The sequence below is a fragment of the Anser cygnoides genome, chromosome 12, assembly GCF_040182565.1.
Source record: "Anser cygnoides isolate HZ-2024a breed goose chromosome 12, Taihu_goose_T2T_genome, whole genome shotgun sequence".
Classification (NCBI taxonomy): Eukaryota; Metazoa; Chordata; class Aves; order Anseriformes; family Anatidae; genus Anser; species Anser cygnoides.
The window spans coordinates 18,467,740-18,488,715 of NC_089884.1; the positions used below are offsets into that span (position 1 = coordinate 18,467,740).

General features: G+C 45.4%; 1 protein-coding gene across 8 annotated transcripts in view; it reads left to right on the forward strand.

The window, feature by feature from the left end:
* Nucleotides 1-20,976, forward strand: part of ZNF423 (zinc finger protein 423) — a 214,844-nt gene that overhangs the window by 92,740 nt on the left and 101,128 nt on the right. The gene's annotated exons all lie outside the window — the stretch shown is intronic.

Genomic DNA, 20,976 nt, shown 5'->3' on the forward strand with positions numbered 1-20,976 from the left:
AGCTTTCTGCTCTCAGTGCTTTCTGCAGACTGTCCTCCGACGGACCACGAAACCTGTGCTGATGTATAGTGATTTAATGTACTGTAAACTACACAAGAGGGCTCAGTTTCATGGATGTGTAAAGCTTTTGTATAAATCGTTTTAGTGGTGTCAATTGAGAAGTTGAACTCCAAGTTCAATTGAACGTTAGTGATAGCAGCTGAAAGCTGAACTTGAATTACTCGCTTATCAAGGCTGTCTCATTTTGTAGTAACATTTTAAACAAACTTTGCTGAGCAGTTCAGTATTATGTGGTATTATGGGTTGGATTTCACGGATGGGGAAACCGAGGCATGAAGCTATTGAACTCCTTCCCTCCAGGCAGGCAGGAGAGCATCGGCAGGATGCAGAGCCTGCTCCTAGTGCTGCTTGTGTGCTGCAGATGGGTGGTGCTGCCTCCTTATCTCGTGGGAGGGTGCCATTTGTCAAAGGGAGGGTGGCTTGTTTTTTTTTTATTGGGGGAAAGAAACTGATGTAAATGGCAAAGCTGGGGAAAAGCGGTTGTTTTCTCTCGTACGGCTATGGTGGCAGCGAGTGTGTTGTCATGTTCCTCTACTTACCAAATAAATAAATAAAACTGCAAAGGAAACGGTAGTTTTGAAAAAAGCTGGAGCCTAGAGCATCTGTTTTGTACTGTATTTTTTTTTTTACGTGATCTCTTCCTATAATTTACATCAAAAAACGTTAAATGACAGAATTTGGCAGAATCGGATATCTACAGTAGAGCTTAATGGTCATGTAGCAGGGAATAAATAAAGCCCCTCAAGCCCGCTTAGCTCTTGCACATGCACGTGAGCAGGGGCGGGGGGAAGGAGTGTTGTGTTTTTCTTGGAAAAGGACCTTTTCAGTTTCTCCTAATCTGGCACCTGGAGGTCCAGCTGTGCTAGCTTGAGGCTGTGTGCAGTCTCATGCACGGGCAAGATGATGGACAGATCGCTGTACAAGTCAAAGCGTTTTATATCTCTACAGGCAATATATATAGCTATATTTGTGAATAGTGGCAGTGGAAAATGGGAGGTGGAATAACTCTTCAGACGGTGATTTGCCAGTAGTGCTACAGTCTGGACTGGTTTCTGTTGCGATTCGCTGAGGACCGGCAGCGTGTGGATTTTCCTGCTTTGCTCGCTAGTGCTACAGCAGCCACGGAGCTGTTGCGACTGCCATCACTGCTTCCCGTCTCCATGAACTGACTGTAAATTATTTTCCCTGGGTTGGAGCTCTGCACATGGCCTGGCAATGTGTCATCCTGGTTACGTGTGGCGTGGTCCTCCGCTGATTTATACCGGTTCTACTTCAGTGTGTTTCCATTGGCTTAATTCGATGGCAGTATTCCTAATTTACTTGGGTATGAGTAAGAGTATCGGGTTCATTACTTGTAACAGTTTAGTTCTCTTGATTTATTTTTGTTCTTCAGTCACACAAATGCCAAGGTTAATTTGCTCTTAAACACTTGATTTCCTAGGACATAAAAGTGACTCCATATTTAAAGAAGAAAATAGAGAAAGGTTTTATTCTGCAGAGTGGTCTGGGTTGGGGGGTGGTGGGGCTTGTTTGTTTTAGCCACAGAGCTATGAAACCGCAGAGGTAACATTCGGGAACACTGGAAAATTGTGCAGCTCCGTTTTGCACTCCCTGTTAATCGTGGACCTTGTGGATTCCCCGGCAGTGGATCAGGAGCTGGTATGGGGTGGCACTTCCTTGGCCCAGAGTGTTTGCAGTGCCTTTAATAACAAGTGATTTTCACAGAGAACTTCTCACAGCACAGGAGAACTGAGCTATATACTGTGTTTTAACAAAGATACCATTTCTCCACAGTGCACATTAGTCAGTGAGTTAAACAAGCATCAACATTAAAACAGACATTATCCCCTGCAGTGTATTTTCTTAGTGCTTTGTCCATTACAGCTTTCAAATGATGAGGCTTCTAGTCCTTCCCTTTAGAAAGCACTCTTTCTAACGTTTATCATGGATGTCTTCCTGGTGTCTAGCATAAAATTTTGTTTTCTGATCTGCTCCTGCCCTTCCTGGCTTGCTCAGCGGGATGCGGTGATGTTGCTTACAGTATGCGAACCCCTCGTAAGCAGTTCCTACACCCTCCTTAGCTCCTCTGTAACAACGATACATATAATTAGACCTTTTAACCTTTCCTCATAAATCAGTGCATCCAGCCCATTAATCACTTCTGTTGCCCTCTTCTGAATTCTTTGCAATTTGTCATCGTTCTGTGTCTCCGGACAGCTCGGTGGCCAAGGCCCAGCGTGGAGTTTCAGCAGAAGCCGCCTGCGCCCGCGGGCAGGGGCTGCGTGTTTTGTCCGGCTTTCCCTTATTCCCAGTCAGAATCCATCTCCAGCCCACTCTGCACAGCCACGTCTTTAAAACATACATGGAGGTAATTTGCAGGCTCCCAGACCTTCTACCATCTCTGCTGCCAAGTTAGCAGAGGTTGAAAAGCGAAAGGATTGAACATGACACACTTCTCTTCCCTCCCTTCCCCTGCTCCCCACCCCAAAATCAACAGCACAGTCCTTCGGTGGTGCACGCAGTCGTGCTAAATGTGAGGGAAGAGGTAGCATTAGAGTGGAAAAAAGAAGATGCTGAAAATATAATTGCCTAATTGTGAATCCTAAGTAGTGCAGGCAGCAGGGGCAGCCCTGACTGGAAGGAATCAGAGGGTCACTAATTCACACTGCCAACATCCTAATTAGCTGTGCAAATGTACTGTTTATATTGTTTGGGATGGATTACAATACCCATTGTAGGATGGAAAGAAATAAATGAATTGTGTCAGTGGAGCTCTGCAGAAAACACTCCTGCCGCCCCATTAAACCATGAGAAGTAGCTTAGCTACTAAAAAAAAGTTTGTTTTCAGGCTGATGCGCAAGTCTAATTGGGTTTCCAAAGAAAGGAACATGTTTTAATTATTAATTAGAAATCAGAGGAGTAAAAGAGTGGAAATCTGCTTCAGCTGGAGGTTTTGCTCAATGCTGGATTTCTCCTTAATAAGCTGAAACATTCCAGGCCTGCCTTAGTTAGCGGTTGGGTGCAGTGGCTTTACTCGGGGGGTAGACATCTTAATGCTCGTGTAATTATCATGTAATTATTTTGTAATGTGGGATCAAAATTTTGCATAGATGGCATTCTTTCACTGAACTTGAAAAATAAAAAACTTGTGTTCATTAATGCAGTGATTCAGGCATTTTGGTTGCAGAAGCAGGGTTCCCTCATCCCCCTCCTGCTCTCTTTAATACACAAATATTTTGAAACAGTCTGAGAGACGGTGGATTCAAGATAAATAGAATTATTGAATTTAGATTTTGTTGAATATTTATCAGATTTCTTGTTGGTAATACTGCCTTTCAACAGAAGTGTCAAGTGGGTTGCAATTATCATCAAAGCTGATAGGTACAAATAAGTGATGATCACGTCTGCTAGCACTGGTATGCGGGTTCACAAAGGGGGGCTTGGGGGAAGTTCTCTCTCTGAATTTTCCTCCCTGTTGCCATTGAACTTCTGGAATCAGAGTTGTCGAAGATGGATAGACTTTATCAGAAGACGGTAAGCGGGTTATGGCCCATCCTAATAAATACTGCTGATGGAGTGACAGGACGTGTTCTAACGAACAGGGAGCAGAGCGCTCTTTGGGCTCCTGCTTTCTGATGCCTCGGGAAGATGCCTGAGCAGAGCTCTACTCCTGCTCGCAAGTGCCGGCAGCTTGCCTGTGCTGATGGGAACGGTATCGGGCCAGTGCCTCGGCTATTATTGCTGGAAATCACCGGCAGTCTGGAGCTAGGCTGAATTACAGGTTAGACATGAGAAACTATAGACCATATCGAGAGCTGCTGGCTGTTGAGTTGCCAGATGTTTGTGGATGCCTGTGCATCCGCCTGGCTCCCTCGGTGCCGCCGTGAGCCTCGTGTCAGCAGGGCGCAGCCGTGGGGAAGTGCAGAGCCGTCTCTTGGTGTTGCTGTTTCAGAGCAAAACAGCCAAAACAAAACAACAAACACAACCCAACATGGACAAGATGGGGAGGATATGGCTGATGTGAAATGGGTGGCTTCCTCTGTGGTTAAGGCTTGCACTAACTTGTGTATGCAGCGTTATGATAAACAAGATGTCCAGCCTAGCAGAACAATTGCTAAGAAAATTTCAACTGGCTTTTTTCATGTGTATGCTGAACTTCTTATGTTTGAAAATGAGGTTTGGATTCCATAAAGAAGTTAAATATCCGTACTGTGGGCCATTGAGCTCCTGCTTCTGCCCTTAAGACTCAGTATAGCATTTTCTGCAACCTTATTTTAAGAATTCCATGGACAAAGATAACCGTTCCTTAGTTGTTCTTTGTCAAATAGCTTCACTGTACGTTCCTGCCCCTTCCCTATAGTTTAGTCTGCTCAGTCATGAAGGATTTGACAAAGATGGGTATCAGTACCAAGTGACTTGTGCTGCTCCCAAGAGCTAATTCTCTTGGTGTCGATTGTAAGGTGGCCCTGGTCCCCCTCCCTGTTTACGAGGCAGGCTTTCCCTATTGTCAAAATGGAAAAGGCTTTCATGACTTGTATTCCTCTTCTCCCAGCAGAAGTCAGGTTAAGCTTCATACTGTAACAGAAGTAACAAGTAAGTATGAATAGCAAGCAATTGTGATTAACAATCTAAAAAAAACCTGCACTTTTAAGGGACCATGTGTTGATAAAAGTGTTCCTCAGTTGAACCATATGGATGTGTGGATGTTGGGATCTCCCATACACAGCCGTGTTGGGAAGGGACTGCAATAATTTGTGACTTGACATATTATTGCAGTGCTTCCTTTTGATCATGCGGGACATCCACAAGCTCTGTTACATCCTTGTAGGACAACGAATGTGGGTCTCTACAAACTAAGTATCTTCTGTTCAGAGTTCAAAAGCTAGTGGGGTCCTTGATTAAAAAAGATCAACTTCCACCAGACGTGTTTGTTGCCTTGGTCAGGTGACAGAGGTGATGATCCTGTCTCCCACCTTTCCCTTCCCTTGCTGAAAGTTGGAAAATAGTTACGGATACTGTTTTGAATGCTGTTTTGCTTGCAGAGTGTCCGGCAAACGTTTCACTTCAAAACATTCAACTTCTCCCTGTGTGGGCAGAGAAGGAGCTCAACACACTTAGATGCTCGTTGGTCACTAAGGAGGCCGAGCACACTGTTCACAAAGTCTGGACTTCTGCTTTGATGTGAAGAGTTGAATTAGTCCTTTTGTTTATGGAGGGCACTTTTCGTGAAAGAGGAAGCATGGACAAAGTGCTGCTTGCAGATACAGCAGAGATGCATGAGAAATCATGGATAGCCTTTAATTAATCTCAGCAGCTTCATGGGTAGCTTGCAACAGGATTTTAGGCTGGGTTTGGTACAAGGATGCAGAGCGATGTATTGACAGAGACATCACAAGGCCTCACGCGTGAACGTGTGGTTCCTTTTGATGGGACCACTGACACTTTGGCTTCTCCAAATGTCTTGAATGTGCTTTTTCCTGTTGCGCATCGTGGCACAGCCTTACAGAAGAGCAGGTCTTCCACAGACCATCGGAAACACCTGAGGTCCCTGGATGCTCAGCAGCACCACAGACACTGGTTGTCTCATCTCATTCAACTGCTGAAGCAATCCCTGTGGCCAGGTTTTGAAAGCGTCTTCTCTGCGACATCCTCAGGCATGCCACGAGCCAGGTGTGAGGAGCACTGTTTAGTGAAGGCACTGTTTTCAGCTTGCTAGTTTCTTCCATCGCATCTTCAGAAAGCTCGGCTGTTGTGTGGGAGAGGATGCGAGCCGCGGCAGTGGCATGTGCCTCGCACTGCCGTGTGATTTGCAGAGGTGCTTGAGAGATGCCTGAAGGGTGTTCGTGTTCATGTTGCCGTTTTCAGTAATCAAGCTTTATTGATTTTTCCAAGAAATCAAAGTTCTTTTATAGGAAAAAATATGGAGGTTTATCTTTCATTGATGGATTTTTGATTTTTAAAAGATGCAGCAACTTAGGAGCCTTCTTGCTTTTTGGCCCCCAGTGTTTCAGCACACATGGAAACCTGCTTTTGAATCTGTCTGTGTAGTGTTTCGTGTTGCACATTTGCTGATGTTCTGTTTTTCTTTCTAAGCTATCTTTGGAACAACTTGCTTCTCCCTCTGCCATGACAAAGCCCACCCATCTGCATCACCTCTCAGCAGAGGCGAGCTGGGATAACAGTGTGCAGGCAGCAGTGACCCTGCGAGCACTGTGATGGCAGCCAGAGCTTCCAGTTTGAGAGATCAACAGCATTTATTCGTGCTGTTAGCAAGTCCTTGGATTTCACATTACCAGTAGAAACGTTTTTAATGGAATACATACTCTTAGGCAAGCAATAAATTCAGGCCCACAAAGGCATAGGTACAGATTTAGGCATTGTTTTTTCATTTTTATTTTGGGGAGGCTTTTGCATTCAGCTGCCCTGTGGTGGGTTAACCTTGGCCAGCTGCCAGCCGCCCACCCAGCCGCTCCTTCACTCCCCCTCCTCAACAGGACAAGGAGAGAAAATAAGATGGAAAAGCTCGCGGGTCACGATAAAGACAGGGACATCGCTTACCAACTACTGTCACGGGCAAAACAGACTTGGCTTGGTGAAAATTGAATTCACTTTCCCCAAGTACTGCAGGAGGGATGGGAAGGGGGGGTTATGGTCAGTCCCTAACAGTTCCCCTCTGCTGCTTCTTCCTCCTCACACTCTTCCTCTGCTCACCGCGGTCCGTCCCCGGGCTGCAGGGCAGCCTCTGCTCCGGTGCCCGGAGCACCTCCTTCCCGCTTCTCCTCCGGCCTGGCAGCTCGCAGGACTGTTCAGCCCACCTTTATCCCCTCGCTCTCCCTGCCGGGCAACACTTTACCCCTTTAGATTTCCACTGAGGCACCACCAGCTTGGCTGGTGGGTCCGGCGGTGGGCCTGGTGTGGGGCCAGCTGTGTCCTGCACGGGGCAGCCCCTGACCTCTCCTCGCAGGGCCCCCTGCAGCCCCCCGCGTACGCTCAATACGTGCACTCATTTCCATCGTGCTCTCTGCCTGCAGCCCGGGCAGGCTGACCCCTGGCCTCCCAGCAGATGTCTCCAACTTGTCTTGCCTGCTGTCAGGGTAAGGAGGCAGTGGGCTCTCACCCGAATGTTGATCTGAGCCTGGCTCGTGGAGGCCCCCTTTGATGTTTTATTTTGGCTTCTCGCCATGGGGTCCGATTTTTAAAGCGCTGGGGTAACGATCAGATTATTATTATTATTCCTGCCTCAGAATTTGCTGTTCTGTACGCGTTATGTTTCCTGCATCCTTGCTGGGTAGCTAGTTAGCAAAATGTCCCCGAGAAGGACGTGCCACCAGATGCAAGATATGTTTCTGCGACGCTGGGAGGAATTACACGCGGCTTGCAGAAAGCTGCCTGATTCTTCCTATGTTGATGTCACAAACTGTGGCTTGCTCATCACTACTTTCCTAATTTAGCCACCCCAGAGCACTATCTGGAAATCAGTACAATGCACTTGGTGGATCAAAGCAAGCCTTGCTTGCATTTGTTCTGGATACCCGTGTTTTTTTTTTTTAATTATTTTATTTTATTTTAGCATGACAGAGCGTGGGACTCTGTAAAACTCAGTCTAGAATGAAAAAACCTGCCTGGAGTTTTCTGTGTACTTAGGTAGGAGATTCAGCATTATCAATCGTTCTAAGTATTTGTGCATAAGTCTTTGGAATAACTACCAGTCAGATTTATGAACTGTTCCATTTATTAATCTGGGTAAAAAGAAGAAAAAAAAATCTGATCCATTGAACTTCCTATCTTTTGGCAGATCAGGAAGACAAAAAAAACATACTGAACACTTGCCTGGAATAGAAATCTTCAAATATTATCATTTGATGTAGAAATAAGCTGGCAAAGCAACAAAGGTTGCCTGTATTAAACGTTCATAGTGTTTTACTGCTAGATACATTCGCTAACTTAGATGTCAAAAAAAAAAGACTTTGCACAAAAGCTGGTTTTTATTCATTTTGTGACACTCTTCCTAATGCTACCCAAACCAGCATGTGTTGGTCTAATGGCCCTTCTGTATTTCCATTTTTATATCTCTGTAGCTGTTTGGAATTTGGAAATTCTCAATTACCCTGTGTACTGTAACATTTTGAAATTGTGCTTGAGTGTAAATGCCTTTGGATGCCCCTGTTTGGTTTAAACGGCAGCAGCACTGAATATAAAATAGAATATATTAGCAGTTTGCTGACTTAAAGGATGGCATTCGTTGCGATGCAGAAAGAGTTAATCCCAGACTTTTAGCTCTGAGCTTAGTTTATTGAGCTTCTGGATACACGTGTTAATTTTCTCAGATGAGGGATAATGGATGTCACTTGAGAAAACAATACTGATTTGGGTTCTTTCATAGTTTGTGGGTTTATGTCCCACATGGTATAGAAGCAGGCTCTGGGAGATTGCCTGAAATATGCCTGGCCTCTCAGCTGCACTAAAAATAATTCCTGCTTCCCGTATTTCTAGAAGTAATTCTGCGATGCTGCAAACCTTATCAGGTCCTTCTTTAGGAAAAAGATTTCACTTCAGCGTTCAAATAGCAATGAACAAAACGGTCTTTAGGGGTGACCATCGTATTTATAAAACACTCCTTTATAAGAATGTGCTTCAGATTTTTTTTTTGTTTTGTTTCCTTTCACCGCTTTTGTGAAGTGTTCTTGGTTGGGTGACCTTCCTTCTCTGAGAGCAGCAGTTCACATTGGATTTTGGCAAAACGAGTTTGATAGCCCTTGCTTTGCTAAGCACTAGCACCTAGATGACAGTAATTCACCCTCTAATACCCCCAGAAAACCTATTTATGCAGAACTTGACATGATTTGCAGTCTCCGTAAAGGAAGAACACAGGACTTAAGCAGTGCCTAGAATTAATTTTTTGACCTCCATTTCAGTTATGGGCTGAAGTATTAGGCTCTTCAGACAAGTAAGCTGTTCTTGCTCGAACCTGGCACTTAGCACCTTCTAGCAGAGTCGCACTGTCAATTCTGTGCCATTCATGCGTCTCCCTCATAACGTGAAGGGGGAAAAATTGCAAGGGAAATTGCTGCCCAGCATTGGAGAGTTTAAGGCTGCCAGTAAAATTGATCTTAGTAGCGATAATAGTCCAATTTAAGCCAACACAATCACAACCCTTTTATTAATATTGGCTTACCATCATCCGTTTTAACTGTAGCATGGTGCCAGTGAATGCCAACAAGCATTCTGAGGGCAGAGGACTTGCTGGAGCTTTGTGGATTTGTGATCAGCAACACATATCGGATCAGAGGCTTTATTTTATTTATCTGTTTCCAGAGACAGGCAACTAATAGTTCTTAGAGACGGTGGTTTTTTTTCTTTCTTTGTTGTTGTTTTTAAACACCTATTTTAGGGAAATGAGTGAATGCAAAATTTTGTTTCCATAAATTCAGAAAACATCTGCATTAATATGGTATATCGTAAGGATCATTAATGTTCAGAGTGTATTATCAGGTGTTCTCTAATGCACTTTTGATGAGCTTTAATGATGCTTGCTGTAGTGTTTTTTCATCTTTTCTCTCCCTCCCCCTTTTTTTTTTCTGCTTGATTGTAATAATGACTTAACCCAGGTGGTAGACTCTATCCAGAAAGTGCCCAGGGGAAATATTATTCCCTAGTACCAGCAAACATCACAGATACTCATTGAGTTCACTATGGCAGTTTCCCCAAGAGACAAGATCTTGGCTCACCCCTTGGGTGTCTGGACCTGCCCGCATTTACAGTCTGATAATTTGAGTTTGGGAGAGGATGGAGAAATGGCAGGAAGGAGCGAGATGAAAAATGTGCATGGAGGAGAAGGAGAGAAGGCAGTAATGCATGGTAACTTCTAAAATTACTAGGAATTGGTAGAGAATAACTCATCACAGAACAGGATCCCGGAAGGTGATGGGATTATTTAGAGATGATTATTAAGAAGCATGATGCAGTTCAAAATGGCAAGGCTGGTAAATGCAAGGAAGGAGAGTTCTGTCTTTAGATGTCTTGGATTAGAGGTTGGTAGTGAATCATGCTAGCAAACGCTTTTAGCTTTTCGTTTTTGGAAATAACTGGTATTTGTCCTCAGTTCTTGTCTTTTATAGCTCTCTTAAACCTCCCTATCAGTCAGGAAACTTATTTCAAAAGACACAGTTTCAAGGTCCTTTTTATGGCACCCAAAGAACCAAATGCAAAGAAAAGCAGGCAGGCGTCACGGAGCTACTTCAGTGTCACGGAGAAGAGCCACCGTGTAAAAGTGCAAAAGTGAAAACAGAGGCAGTGGTGAAAGAAAAATATTACAAATGCCTTCAGCTGAGCAAGTTCTTTGTAGCACCGGGTTTGCAGTGTCAGGTATTGCTCACTGTGCGCCAGGCAGATCTACGGGCAGAGGCCCGTGTCTGCGCCACAGGCGACAGTAAATCAGGTCGGTTGTTTAAAAGATGGTCTCCTAAGTTTACCCAAGCTTGCAAGCACATGGGTAGAAGGGGGCTCTTTGTTTTCTTATTTTTTCCAAATCTCCGCTTCATTGTCCATGAAAGAATTTAAAAGTAAAGTACCCGGGAAGCAAATTATGCTGTTAGGTTGCTTTTGGCTACACTACATCGAAAGCTGTACTTTGCAGATGTAATCTGTAACAGCAAATGCTGTATAAAGCAAAAGGGGTCCTGTTGTTGCACACGATGTTTTCCATTCTCTGTACAAAAGCTTGTTTGAATCGTTTTGTGCCCTCCCCTTCTCCGTGCCCTTTCACAGGCAGCAGCTGGGCGCGCGGCACAAGCGGCCCATTTGCTCAGGGGCTCTGGTGCCCTTCGAGGTGGCTTCCACTCGCTGAAAGCTCGCTGCGGTGTCTCCTCATCTACCCTCCTCTGCCCCTTTTCTGCTGGAGCAGCGTCGTGGTACTCTGCCTGGATGGGGCAGGGCTGGGAGGACGCAGTGCAAGTCTTCTAAAACGGAGATGAAAACCTAAGTGATATCTGGCCTGAAACTGGCTTATATTTCTCTTGGAAAAGGGAGGCTTTTTCTTGGTCTTTTCCTTCTGGGAGCACAGTTTCCCTTCCCAGTGAATGCGTTCTGTGTCAGCTCGGTTACAATATTCAGAAAGGCTCATGAGATGACCGCTCGCGGCCCGTCGGCGTCCGGCAGCCCCGTCCCCCCGCAGCAGGCAGCGCGAGGTCCGGAGCCAGCGGGAGGCACCGCGGCTCTCCCTGCGGGTCACAGCCGGGGCGGCCCACGTGGGCTTCATCGTGGCAGCTTCTGAGGTGCCTGGCCCCTGCACGCTTACCTCGATTAAATTTCTGCTCTTGTCAGCCCACTAAACCTCCCAAAGCGATTTGTTCTCCCCAGAGAATCAAGGGAGAGGCGGTGGAAAGGTAAAGAGGGAGAGGAGGAAAAGCAAGAAGGGCTGGAGGGGGGAGAGAGGGAACCAAAAATGAGTAAAACAGAGCTGCTCGATCCGATAGCCAAGTATTACATTATAGAATCCCAGCTTGGATATAAACAAAATGTTTCCTTAGAGCAGAATTGCATCCAAAAGTTAGAAAAATTGTTTTCCAGAGCTGAAACACATGCTCTGGCCCGCCTCGGGAGCAGGAGAAGGCTTCTCGTCCCTTCCTTCCAGCCCGTGAATGCAGCGGGACAGCTCCCAGGGGCTCTCTGTGCATCCCGGGGAGATTTCTGGGGAGATTTCTGTGCCTGGAGCAGGCAGACCTCTTCTCCTGCACCTCGGGCTCCTGCAGGAACCGTGCCTTTTGCTGCTGCCACCTCTCTGCTCGGCGGCCCTGGGCTCGGCTGCCTGCCGCCATCCATCCGACTCCAGGGGCTGATTTCCTTCTTGCTGCTGCAGCGCTGGCTTGACTTTTGTGCATGGCAAGGGCCCTGGTTTAGCGTGAGCTAGCAATATTGCCAGCCAGCCTCAACTGCAGGGGCCAGGCAGGCTGGTGGTGCGGCTCGTGTGGCACCGGGTGGCAGTGACCGCTCCACGGGGCTGCCTTCGAAAGGGACAGGGACAGGCAAGGCTCCTCTTGTGAAGAGCTTCAGATCAACCAGGCTGCTGGTTTCGAAGAGCCTGCTGTCTCTTAAAATATCAGTCAGCTAAATGAAAAACATTTCCTAATGAAACAAACAAACAACAACCAAAAAAACCCATGCCAAAAGAGCATGGATGTTGTCACCAAAGTTAATAAAAGTGAGGAAATTAATACTTATAGTTGACCTCCAATGCCTAGGCACAGTGGGGTGTAGCAAGGAAGTAGTTAGAAAGGCACCATGGTGAGCCTTAGCCGTGAATTACCTTATTTTTATTAACTTTCTGACAACCTCGGTGAATTTCCTTTCTTTTTATGAAGTGATTAAAAAAGCTAATCAGATCATGTAATTAAAATACATAATTACACAATCTCACAGTTTTTCATAATTACTGTACATGGTAAATATTGTTACCTGCTCACACTTTGCACAAAAATTCAGACAGGAATCTGTTAGGGGCTGTCTGCTTTCCCGTGGCTGCAATGGAAGCTTCTCTAATGACATTAGAAAGATAATAATATGGTTTAAGATGGAAAATAGAGTGAAACTATAAACCATTGGCTCGGTTGACTTTTTTAATGCTTTTGTACAAATCGGGCAGCTGGCCCACATGATATATTTCTGGGCATTGATAATGGCTCCTCTTTTAGTGCCCACACCTCTGCTTCCTCTTTTGGTAGGCCCCCCTGCTGGAAAATGGATGTTTTGTTACAGAGCAACACAGAGAGGAAAAAATCCCATCAGGTTCAGTATCTTCAGTCCAGCCAAAGAACTGATGGAGTCACTCTTAGCTTGAGTACAGTGACTTCAGGGTAGACACAATGTTGTAAGCTTCCTGCTGTCGTGGTTATTGTCATAGTAAATCTAAAGACGGAAGGTATGGTAATTCTAGAAAATGGAAAAAACCTTTTGGTTTGTTTTTAAAGTCTTATATATCTTTCAGAATCAGCTCTCAGTTATCCAGGACCCTGACCTCTAAAGTAGATTATTTTCAAGTCATCTAGTTACTGCATTATGTTAATCAAATATTTACTACTCAGAAGATTAATTTTATACTGGGATGCTCCATGACTGAGGTGGAGTTTCTGGTTTTTGGCAGAAGACAGACACTGCACTGCTATCTTAAACACGGAAAGATAACAAAGTTTAGATGGGGAGTCAGGGTTGGTACTCGCATAGTTCTTGGTGCTCATACTTCTGTGTTTCAAAGTGAGGGTAAGATAGAAAGAATAGAATTCAGTGTCGCAAGTATTTATTCCAGCTAAAGGTGTGAGTTTTCAGTATTTATAGGTATTTAGGATGGTAGGGTTTGTGTAAGTGGAGCTAGTCTGAGCTTTAAAACTCCTCCCATTGGTTATGAAACCAATAGCTTTCTATTTTCCAGAAACATAAATTCCCTACTCAGTTACGTCCAGCTTATTGGCATTTCTTCTCTTCAGCAGTCAGTGTGTATTATACACCTTGAAGTCACCGTTTTGACTCTTTAGGACAGTAGAGATGGGACACAATTTCTTCCACATATGAGACATCCCACACTGGAGATCTAGGGGCTGGTACCAAACCTTTTCACATCTGGGGAAAGAAACACCACCACCAAGTTGTTACGTGACTCGGGGAGTGGTGGTGTTCCAGCCATCAATCGTCTGGAGAGCATTTCTTGAACACACCTGGTTCTGGAGGTGCCCGTGTCTCTAACAAACCTCAGATACCTGATTTCTCTGAAACGAGAGGTTTTGTGATTTTGTTCTTTCGTGCTTTGCTGTTACTGCTTTGGTTTGTAACTCCGCTGGGCCACTGTCCCACCCAAACGCCCACCTCCAGCTGCCACCCGCTTCTTGTTTTAGTGGACTCCTCTATAGACAGCCAAATGCTTCCTGTACCTGCAATACCAAGGTGCCCCTTTTTAAGGTAATTCACCGTCTCTCCCCACTGCCGTCTCATTCCTTTTATTAGCATCCCCAGATATTCGTTGTAAGTATAACCATTCTGCATTGTGTGGGTAGAGTTAGGAAGGAAGGTATTGAACAAAACTTTTCCCTTTATTCCCTTTAACTCTGTGATATCAGTGCCGATGTCTGCGTGAGAGTGCTCTCAGGTGGAAGGAGTGCTGTTTGGGAGGGGTGGTGGGGAAAGAGGTGTTTATTTGCAAGTGCCAAATGTTTGCTGGCCCTCCTTCTCTTCAGGGATAAATAGAGATGATTCAGTGCCCTCTCCAACCTTAATTTTAATCCCATTTAAACAAATAATTGTGCCCTACACCTTCCTTCATTACAAATTCACTCTCTGTGTCTATGGCCAAGGCACGGAGACAGTCACTAACTAGAATAAATTGAGCAATCCACATTTACAGGAAGGAGAGAAAAAAATAGCAGCACACGCAATCAGAAGGAAATCTGCATTACCGGGTGAAGTAGGGATATCTGAGTACAGACAATCAGCCCCTAAAGCCACATCAAGCAGTTCGGGAGGAAGACACCATTGCTGTTGGGAAACCAAGGAAAGCGCCGTCCCGTTGCGGGATGTGCTTTGGGCTGACGTGGGCAATGCTCCTGCAGCACGAGGGGTGTCTGCTGGCTCTGTGCACCTCTTGGCAGGAGCGTGGCAGGGCACAGGGGCTGTCGGCCCCTGCCTGCACTCCTCCTGCCTGCACTGATCCTGCAGGGGGGGTTTCTCTGGAGCTCTTGTCTTCTGGTTAACGTCCTCAGAAGCCCCTAAAGAGCTTAGACAGAGTTGAAAGCTCCCCGCAGGCTCACAGTGCAGGAGATGGGGCACGGTGTGGGCGGCAGTCGGGGCCTGCTGCCCGCAGCAGAAGGTTCCTGGCGTGCCATCACCCCGCGGTGCTGCAGCACAGGCACCACTTGGCGTAGCCCTGCAGCCCACGCAGGTGCTCGGCGAGGCTCCGCGCTGGGAGCTGGCCGGGTTGGCCACAGGAGCCCTCCTTGGGCTGCACCAATGCGGGCATGAGCCTTGGGAAGAAAACCTCTGCTGAAAGTCTCAGAGCTGTCTCACGATGTCGTTGGGCCCTTCAGCCATCAGGGCAGAGACCTGTTGGAGGAAGGCAGCGGCTCTCGGCGCACGGCTTTGTGCTGTGGTGCAGGGCGAGTCGGCAGATCACAGGCACCGGGTCACTGCCAGCTCAACCTGAAAGGCCTCTCGCGTGGCACGTTTGTTGCAGGGGAGCACGGATGTGCCAGGAAAGATGGTTACCGGCTGGCCAACACTTTTGTTTGCTTGCTTGTTCTAAAAGCTGCTTCTTATTTAAAATGCTGCTTGCTGCTAGTGAAAAAGAAGTTGTGTTACCATGCAGCGTGGAACACGCGTCTCTCCCTGGCAAGCCACACGGTTTGGCTTTCATCTTGCGTAGCCCAAAATCTATAGCTGTTTCCTTTTTAAACCTTTCAGTTATTTCTATCAGGTATTGATAGGCGGAGAACTTCCTTTCTGGCCTCGGTGCCATTCCCCTCAGGCCTTTCACAAACACCGAATAGATTCATCACCGACGTTTAACTAAATGATACTCAGGAACGTGCTTAGTATTCAACAGGGTGCTTTTACGTTTGCAGGTCTTCTTTTATAATTTTAAATGAAATATTTAAAAAAACTTGTTCACTATAGCAAGCCCAGAGTCTTCACTAATAGTGCTTTGCCGTAGCACTCCCCGAGAAGCAGGAGGTTTGCCTAGCTGGAGCAAACCCCGTCTCCAGGCTGGGGTGGGACGGTGCCTTAGCTGCAGGCATACCTGCGGGGGTCTCTGAGGCACGGGAGCCCCCTCGGATCTGGCCGGGTGAAGGCCCGGAGGAGCTGCGCGGACCAGACCTGCGTAAATAACTACTGCTGCTTGTCAGCCTGCGAGCTGGAGGCTCGCAAGTGCCTCTTCATTTCCATTCACCGCGTCTGCATGAAATCCTGACTGTGAATTCATAAAGGGGACGGGGAATGTGTGCGCCTTTCTGAAAACACCTCCGTGTAGATCTGGCTAGGTTTAATGTTTGTCACCTGGATTTTCGGAAGGGCTAGGCAGCCGCCGTTGCTGGTGATTTCAATGGGGTTGATGTGAATACACAACACGTTTGGAAATCAGACCAATAATGCGTATGCATAAATATAAAGCAGGTTACTTGATACCGCCTGTCCCATGTAATTTGTTGATTTTCCTTCCCCAGTTCTTTGAAGGCAGTACAAAATCTGGATGTTGTTGTTTTTTACTGTTTGTTTATTGCTGAGTAATTTCAGCCAACATGTGTTTTTCAGCATTAGGCCTATTCATCGTCAACGTCAACCTATTAAGTTTGTAAGTGCGTCACAGTTTTCCCACCTAGATCAAAATGAGTGCCTGGAACAGCCTACTCTTTCTGACTTAACAAGCTAGTTTTATTTTCCCCTGCAACTTGCTCTAATAATACGACCAACTTTAAATTCCTCAGGCTGGAAAGCTTGGCAGTAAATTCCTGTGCAGGACTGAAATTTAAAACAGGAGGTTTTTCTCAGGTTGGGAACATGGCAATTGGTATAGCCTCTACTGAGCACTGATGGAAAATACCCATTTAGGAGCAAAAATCTGTTCTTGGAAAAGAATTTTCTTACGTTAAAGGCAGGGATGGCAGGAGGTCAGGTCACTGCGTAGCATCCAGCTGAAGATCTCCTCACCGAAAACCATCCTAGCAAGGCAGTCACTTTTGGTGACTCCACCCAGAAGATGCAGAGCAGTTGTGGTGTCTGGTCCCAGTTTTCTCCCTCCTTAGTGGTTCTTTCGGCTTGCAGTTGATACGTGGCCAAGAAGTTGGAACAGAGCTCTGCAGAAGTGGAAACACCGCTCTGCTATTGCCTGCCAGCACAGTAGTAGACTTGCATTTGTCCTAGCAGTAACAGCAGCTTATCTGAGAGGGCTTGGCAGCACTCTCTTTGTCCTAGTTTGCCACTGCCCCAGTTTTAAAGGCTCTTGCTCCTCCAGTCTGCTGCCCACACCATCAAAACGAGCTCTGACTCGCTTCTGCCCAAGCTGAATATCCTGTGGAAAGCGCTGCCTGCCCTTGGCAGCTTCCAGGTTCCCTGCTCACCGCACAGAATCTGACCCTGAAATGAATTTCATGAATGAGCCTAATGGATTGTAATTGATGACTTAATCTTCACTTGAAAGTACAATTCAGAGACATGAAAATGAGCACAGTAAAGCATTAAATTAAATCACCCCAGTTTGGTCAGTTCGTGGAGAAAAAGTCCATCTCTTCTTAATTTTGGTTTCAGTTTTCATTGAGCTTCTCCAGGCTAGACGGTTTTTCTGATGCTCAGCCAAGGTGTGAACTGAGGGACAGATCCTGAGGCTGGCAGACCCAACGTCTGCGGGTACTCGGTTGAGCAGCCTAAGAGCAGGTGCCTGCTGCATTCAGGAGCAGCCTGATTGAATGTCAGGGAGGGAATTGGAAGCCTCGCTTCATCCCACCAGAAGGGCTCTTCTGCTGGCCGTGTCTCCACGAGCGGCTCCGAGTCTCGATACCAGGGTTTGTGCCGTGCAGTAAGCACCCTGTTACTGCTTACAGCAACAAAACAGGAGGAAGGCAGCGTCTCTTCACTTATAACTGAGAAAAGGACTTCCCTCGTGTGTATGGCAGAGAGCTTTACGGAGGGTGATGCTCTTCCACTGCTCCGGGCTGGATCCCCAAGCTCTGCGGAGGGCCCGGTGCTCCCCGCGTGCTGCGGCAGCGAGGGCAGGCGCTGCGAACCAGCCACCGCGGCTGTTCAAAAGACAGCCTGCGTCCGGGGGTTTAGATACAAAAATGAAGCAGGCGAAACCCTTAACCACTGTGTCTTGTCTCTTTGTTTTGTGTAATCTAGTGTTGAAATCATGATAGATGTTGGCATCAAGTAGCAAGAAGTGCAGAATATAATTGTGTGACTGTAGGGCCAATAGGGTCATCTGAAGTTTGTGCTCTGGCTAAGGCAATATGGAGATATAGTACTAACAGTTAGCCTAAGTATTTCCATTTATTATAATTAATTTTATAAGTAATTATTATAAGTAATAATTATTCTATTTGGTTTGTTTTCCTAAGGGCTTTGTCATTCCTTGTGTTTGGAAGCTGTGCGTGTCGTAGCCCAACCTCTGATTTTATAGTGTTCTCTGTGTGACTGTCGCATGCACGGCGCGTGCATGTGACCCCAATACAGTTTGGTTCGTTTACATCCGTCTTACAATAAGCCTTCTTGCTAAATGCTCTGTAGGTATCAAAGCTGGCAAGAATGGCACAGGACCCTCTAGGAAGCAGGGTAAGCACAAGCAGCAAGCTATTAAGATCTTCCTCTTAATTCATTGATGGTTCTGCAGGTATCATCCTCTAATCTCGCTTAAAAAAGACAGAATGTGTATTTGAGCATTTCTGAAGAGCAAATGGCTAAGCAAAATCTATGTCTAATCCTAACATTTCTGGAGAAATAGGGTGAGTTATTATTGATTCACAGAGCACGACAAAACATCACTGCATGAATTAGCAAACAGCTGTTTCTAATTTGAGTTTAGAACTGTACACAGAGGAACTTGTTTTAGTGTTCACTCCTTTCATTTATAATGAATTTTAATCACCGCTACAGGTGAGAAAAATGTAGAAACAAGCTTGTATCTTGTGGAAGAAACAAAGGAGAGACAGATGCTAACAGATTTACAGTCTGTGATAAAAGGAATGTTTTGGTACACTTTACATGTAATTAGAGTGCAGCTGTTTTCAGTCCCAAGTCCATGATGCACAGCAGAATATAGTATCTGCTGCTTTTCCAAAGGGAGTAAAGAAAAACAGTGATTCAACCCTGAAAGCATTTCGTTTATTCCTAGATCTAACATAAAACTTTCTCCTGCACCCCTTATGCCATTTATCGAGGTGAGAAATAACTTATTCAGTGATATATTAATTTTTTGTTACCTCTAAAATACAGACTGTTTGATGTAAGAACAACAATGTTAAAAGTAACTTTCTGGTTTTATCATCTGTGTTAAATTAAGTCTCATCCTATCGATGGCCATTATTGAGTCTTGACATCCTTGCTAATGGCAGACCAGGGCTCCGGATGGGTAACGCTGACTTCACAAGTTTCTGTGTATCAGCTAAGCTTCAACAGACATTTTTCTGTGTTCTTTTAACTTACAGCATAAAAAAAAAAAGAGTAATTAAATGCATCTTTGATCACAAAAGAAAGGTTTAAACAAAGACGACTAGGTTTAAACTGGCTATGTGTAACAGTTTATCTGCAGCAGACATCCCGGCAAATTTCACGTTTGAAATTCTGCACGACATCTTGTGCTGATTTGGTATTCTAAATACCAAGTTGCTCTATTCATGAGAAGAAAAATTAGATTATATGTATTTTCCATTGAGCCAGACGTCCTCCTTTCTGTTTTAAAAACCTTGCTTAAAAAAGGCAGTGTGCAAAGCTGAGAAGTTGGAGAAAGAGTCGGTAACTGCTGGTTCTTTGGTGCACCACAAATGCCTGCTGCATAAGCGTGTCAATAGGTATCGCTGCATTCTGCTTGTAATCATGAGAGAACTGCCGGCGGTGCCCCTTGTATTAGCACCTCCTAGGCTTTTCTATCCCAAGTCAGTTTCACTTTGAGCATTATATATACATATAAATATATATATAAATACAACAGTGCATTGAAATAAGACAAGTATCAAGAATGCTTTGTGAAGAAGCCGATGTTCCTGAGTTGCATAGGGAGCTCTTCGGGGCAGCCTGAGCTTCTAGTGCCTCTCTTATGCCTAAGTGAGGATGTGCTGACCAGTTCTGGGGCTAGTTACGTGATATTTTTGTAGGGATAATTCTAAGCTGTAGAAGCCCTTTTCTGCTTCTAGTAAAGCGCGTTGGAGTACTCCTGCACGCCGGGTTTCAGACACAGCCGACTGGTTGCGGCACTGCTCTGACGGGTGCGGTGTCGGCACGAAGTGCCATCACTGACCCAAGAGCTGGTGATTCATAGTCCACCATTGCCTTCTGTGACAAAGAGCAAAAGCATTCAGTGAAGCCAATCTGTGCATCAAAATTGGGATTGGAATATTAGTGCAATTTTTTAATATTTACTTTGTTATCTCTGTGCAAGAAATGTACAGGAAAATGGGGCTAAACACTCCAAAAAAAAAAAAAGTAAAAAGCTGTTACAGTGCACTGAAAACATTGAAACTTAAAACATTTGGTATGTAAACTTGATTTGCATTATTTCACACCAGCACTGCAGTGTAAATGAACAGCGTATGCTGTGTGAGGTTCTTACCATAATCCATTGTAATGATCTATCCTCGGCGTTAATGCATAGTGGAGCAATTCAAATTTTGCTATAACCACTAGTGAAGATTTCTGTCGTTTTCTCTCAATCTTTGTGTTGTATTCTCATAGATAAGCATCCGTGATAATAATAATTATTGAAATTGGTAGCGTTTCTATCAGGCCTTCTGTCTGAGGATGTCTCGGGGTTTCACAGCTATGCAGAAGTAAGCCCTACAATTTGCCCTTGAGCAGCAGATGGCTTTTCCCTACCATGGACGTGAGGAACTGAGACACAGACAGTTTGTGAGCATGTCTCATGATACCAAGCTTGTTTTCGAAAGGAGCTTACTTTTTTTGAGGTGCAACTCCACCGATTTTCAATTGTCTAACACAATGTGAGTGTTTTGAGCGTTTTAACTTAGGTGTCATGGAGAGGCTCTGAAAGAACCAGGAATCTGAACTTAAATCAAACAGCAATCTTTTTCTCAGGAATTGATTTTTGGGGTTTGTTTTTGTTAATGCAACTATCGCTTTGGTGTACTAGCTCTGTGCTAGAGCAACAAACCTGGAAGAAGAGGAGCACCTCCCAAAGCTGCCCTCTGTGGCTTCTTGTCCTCTCAGGAGGGG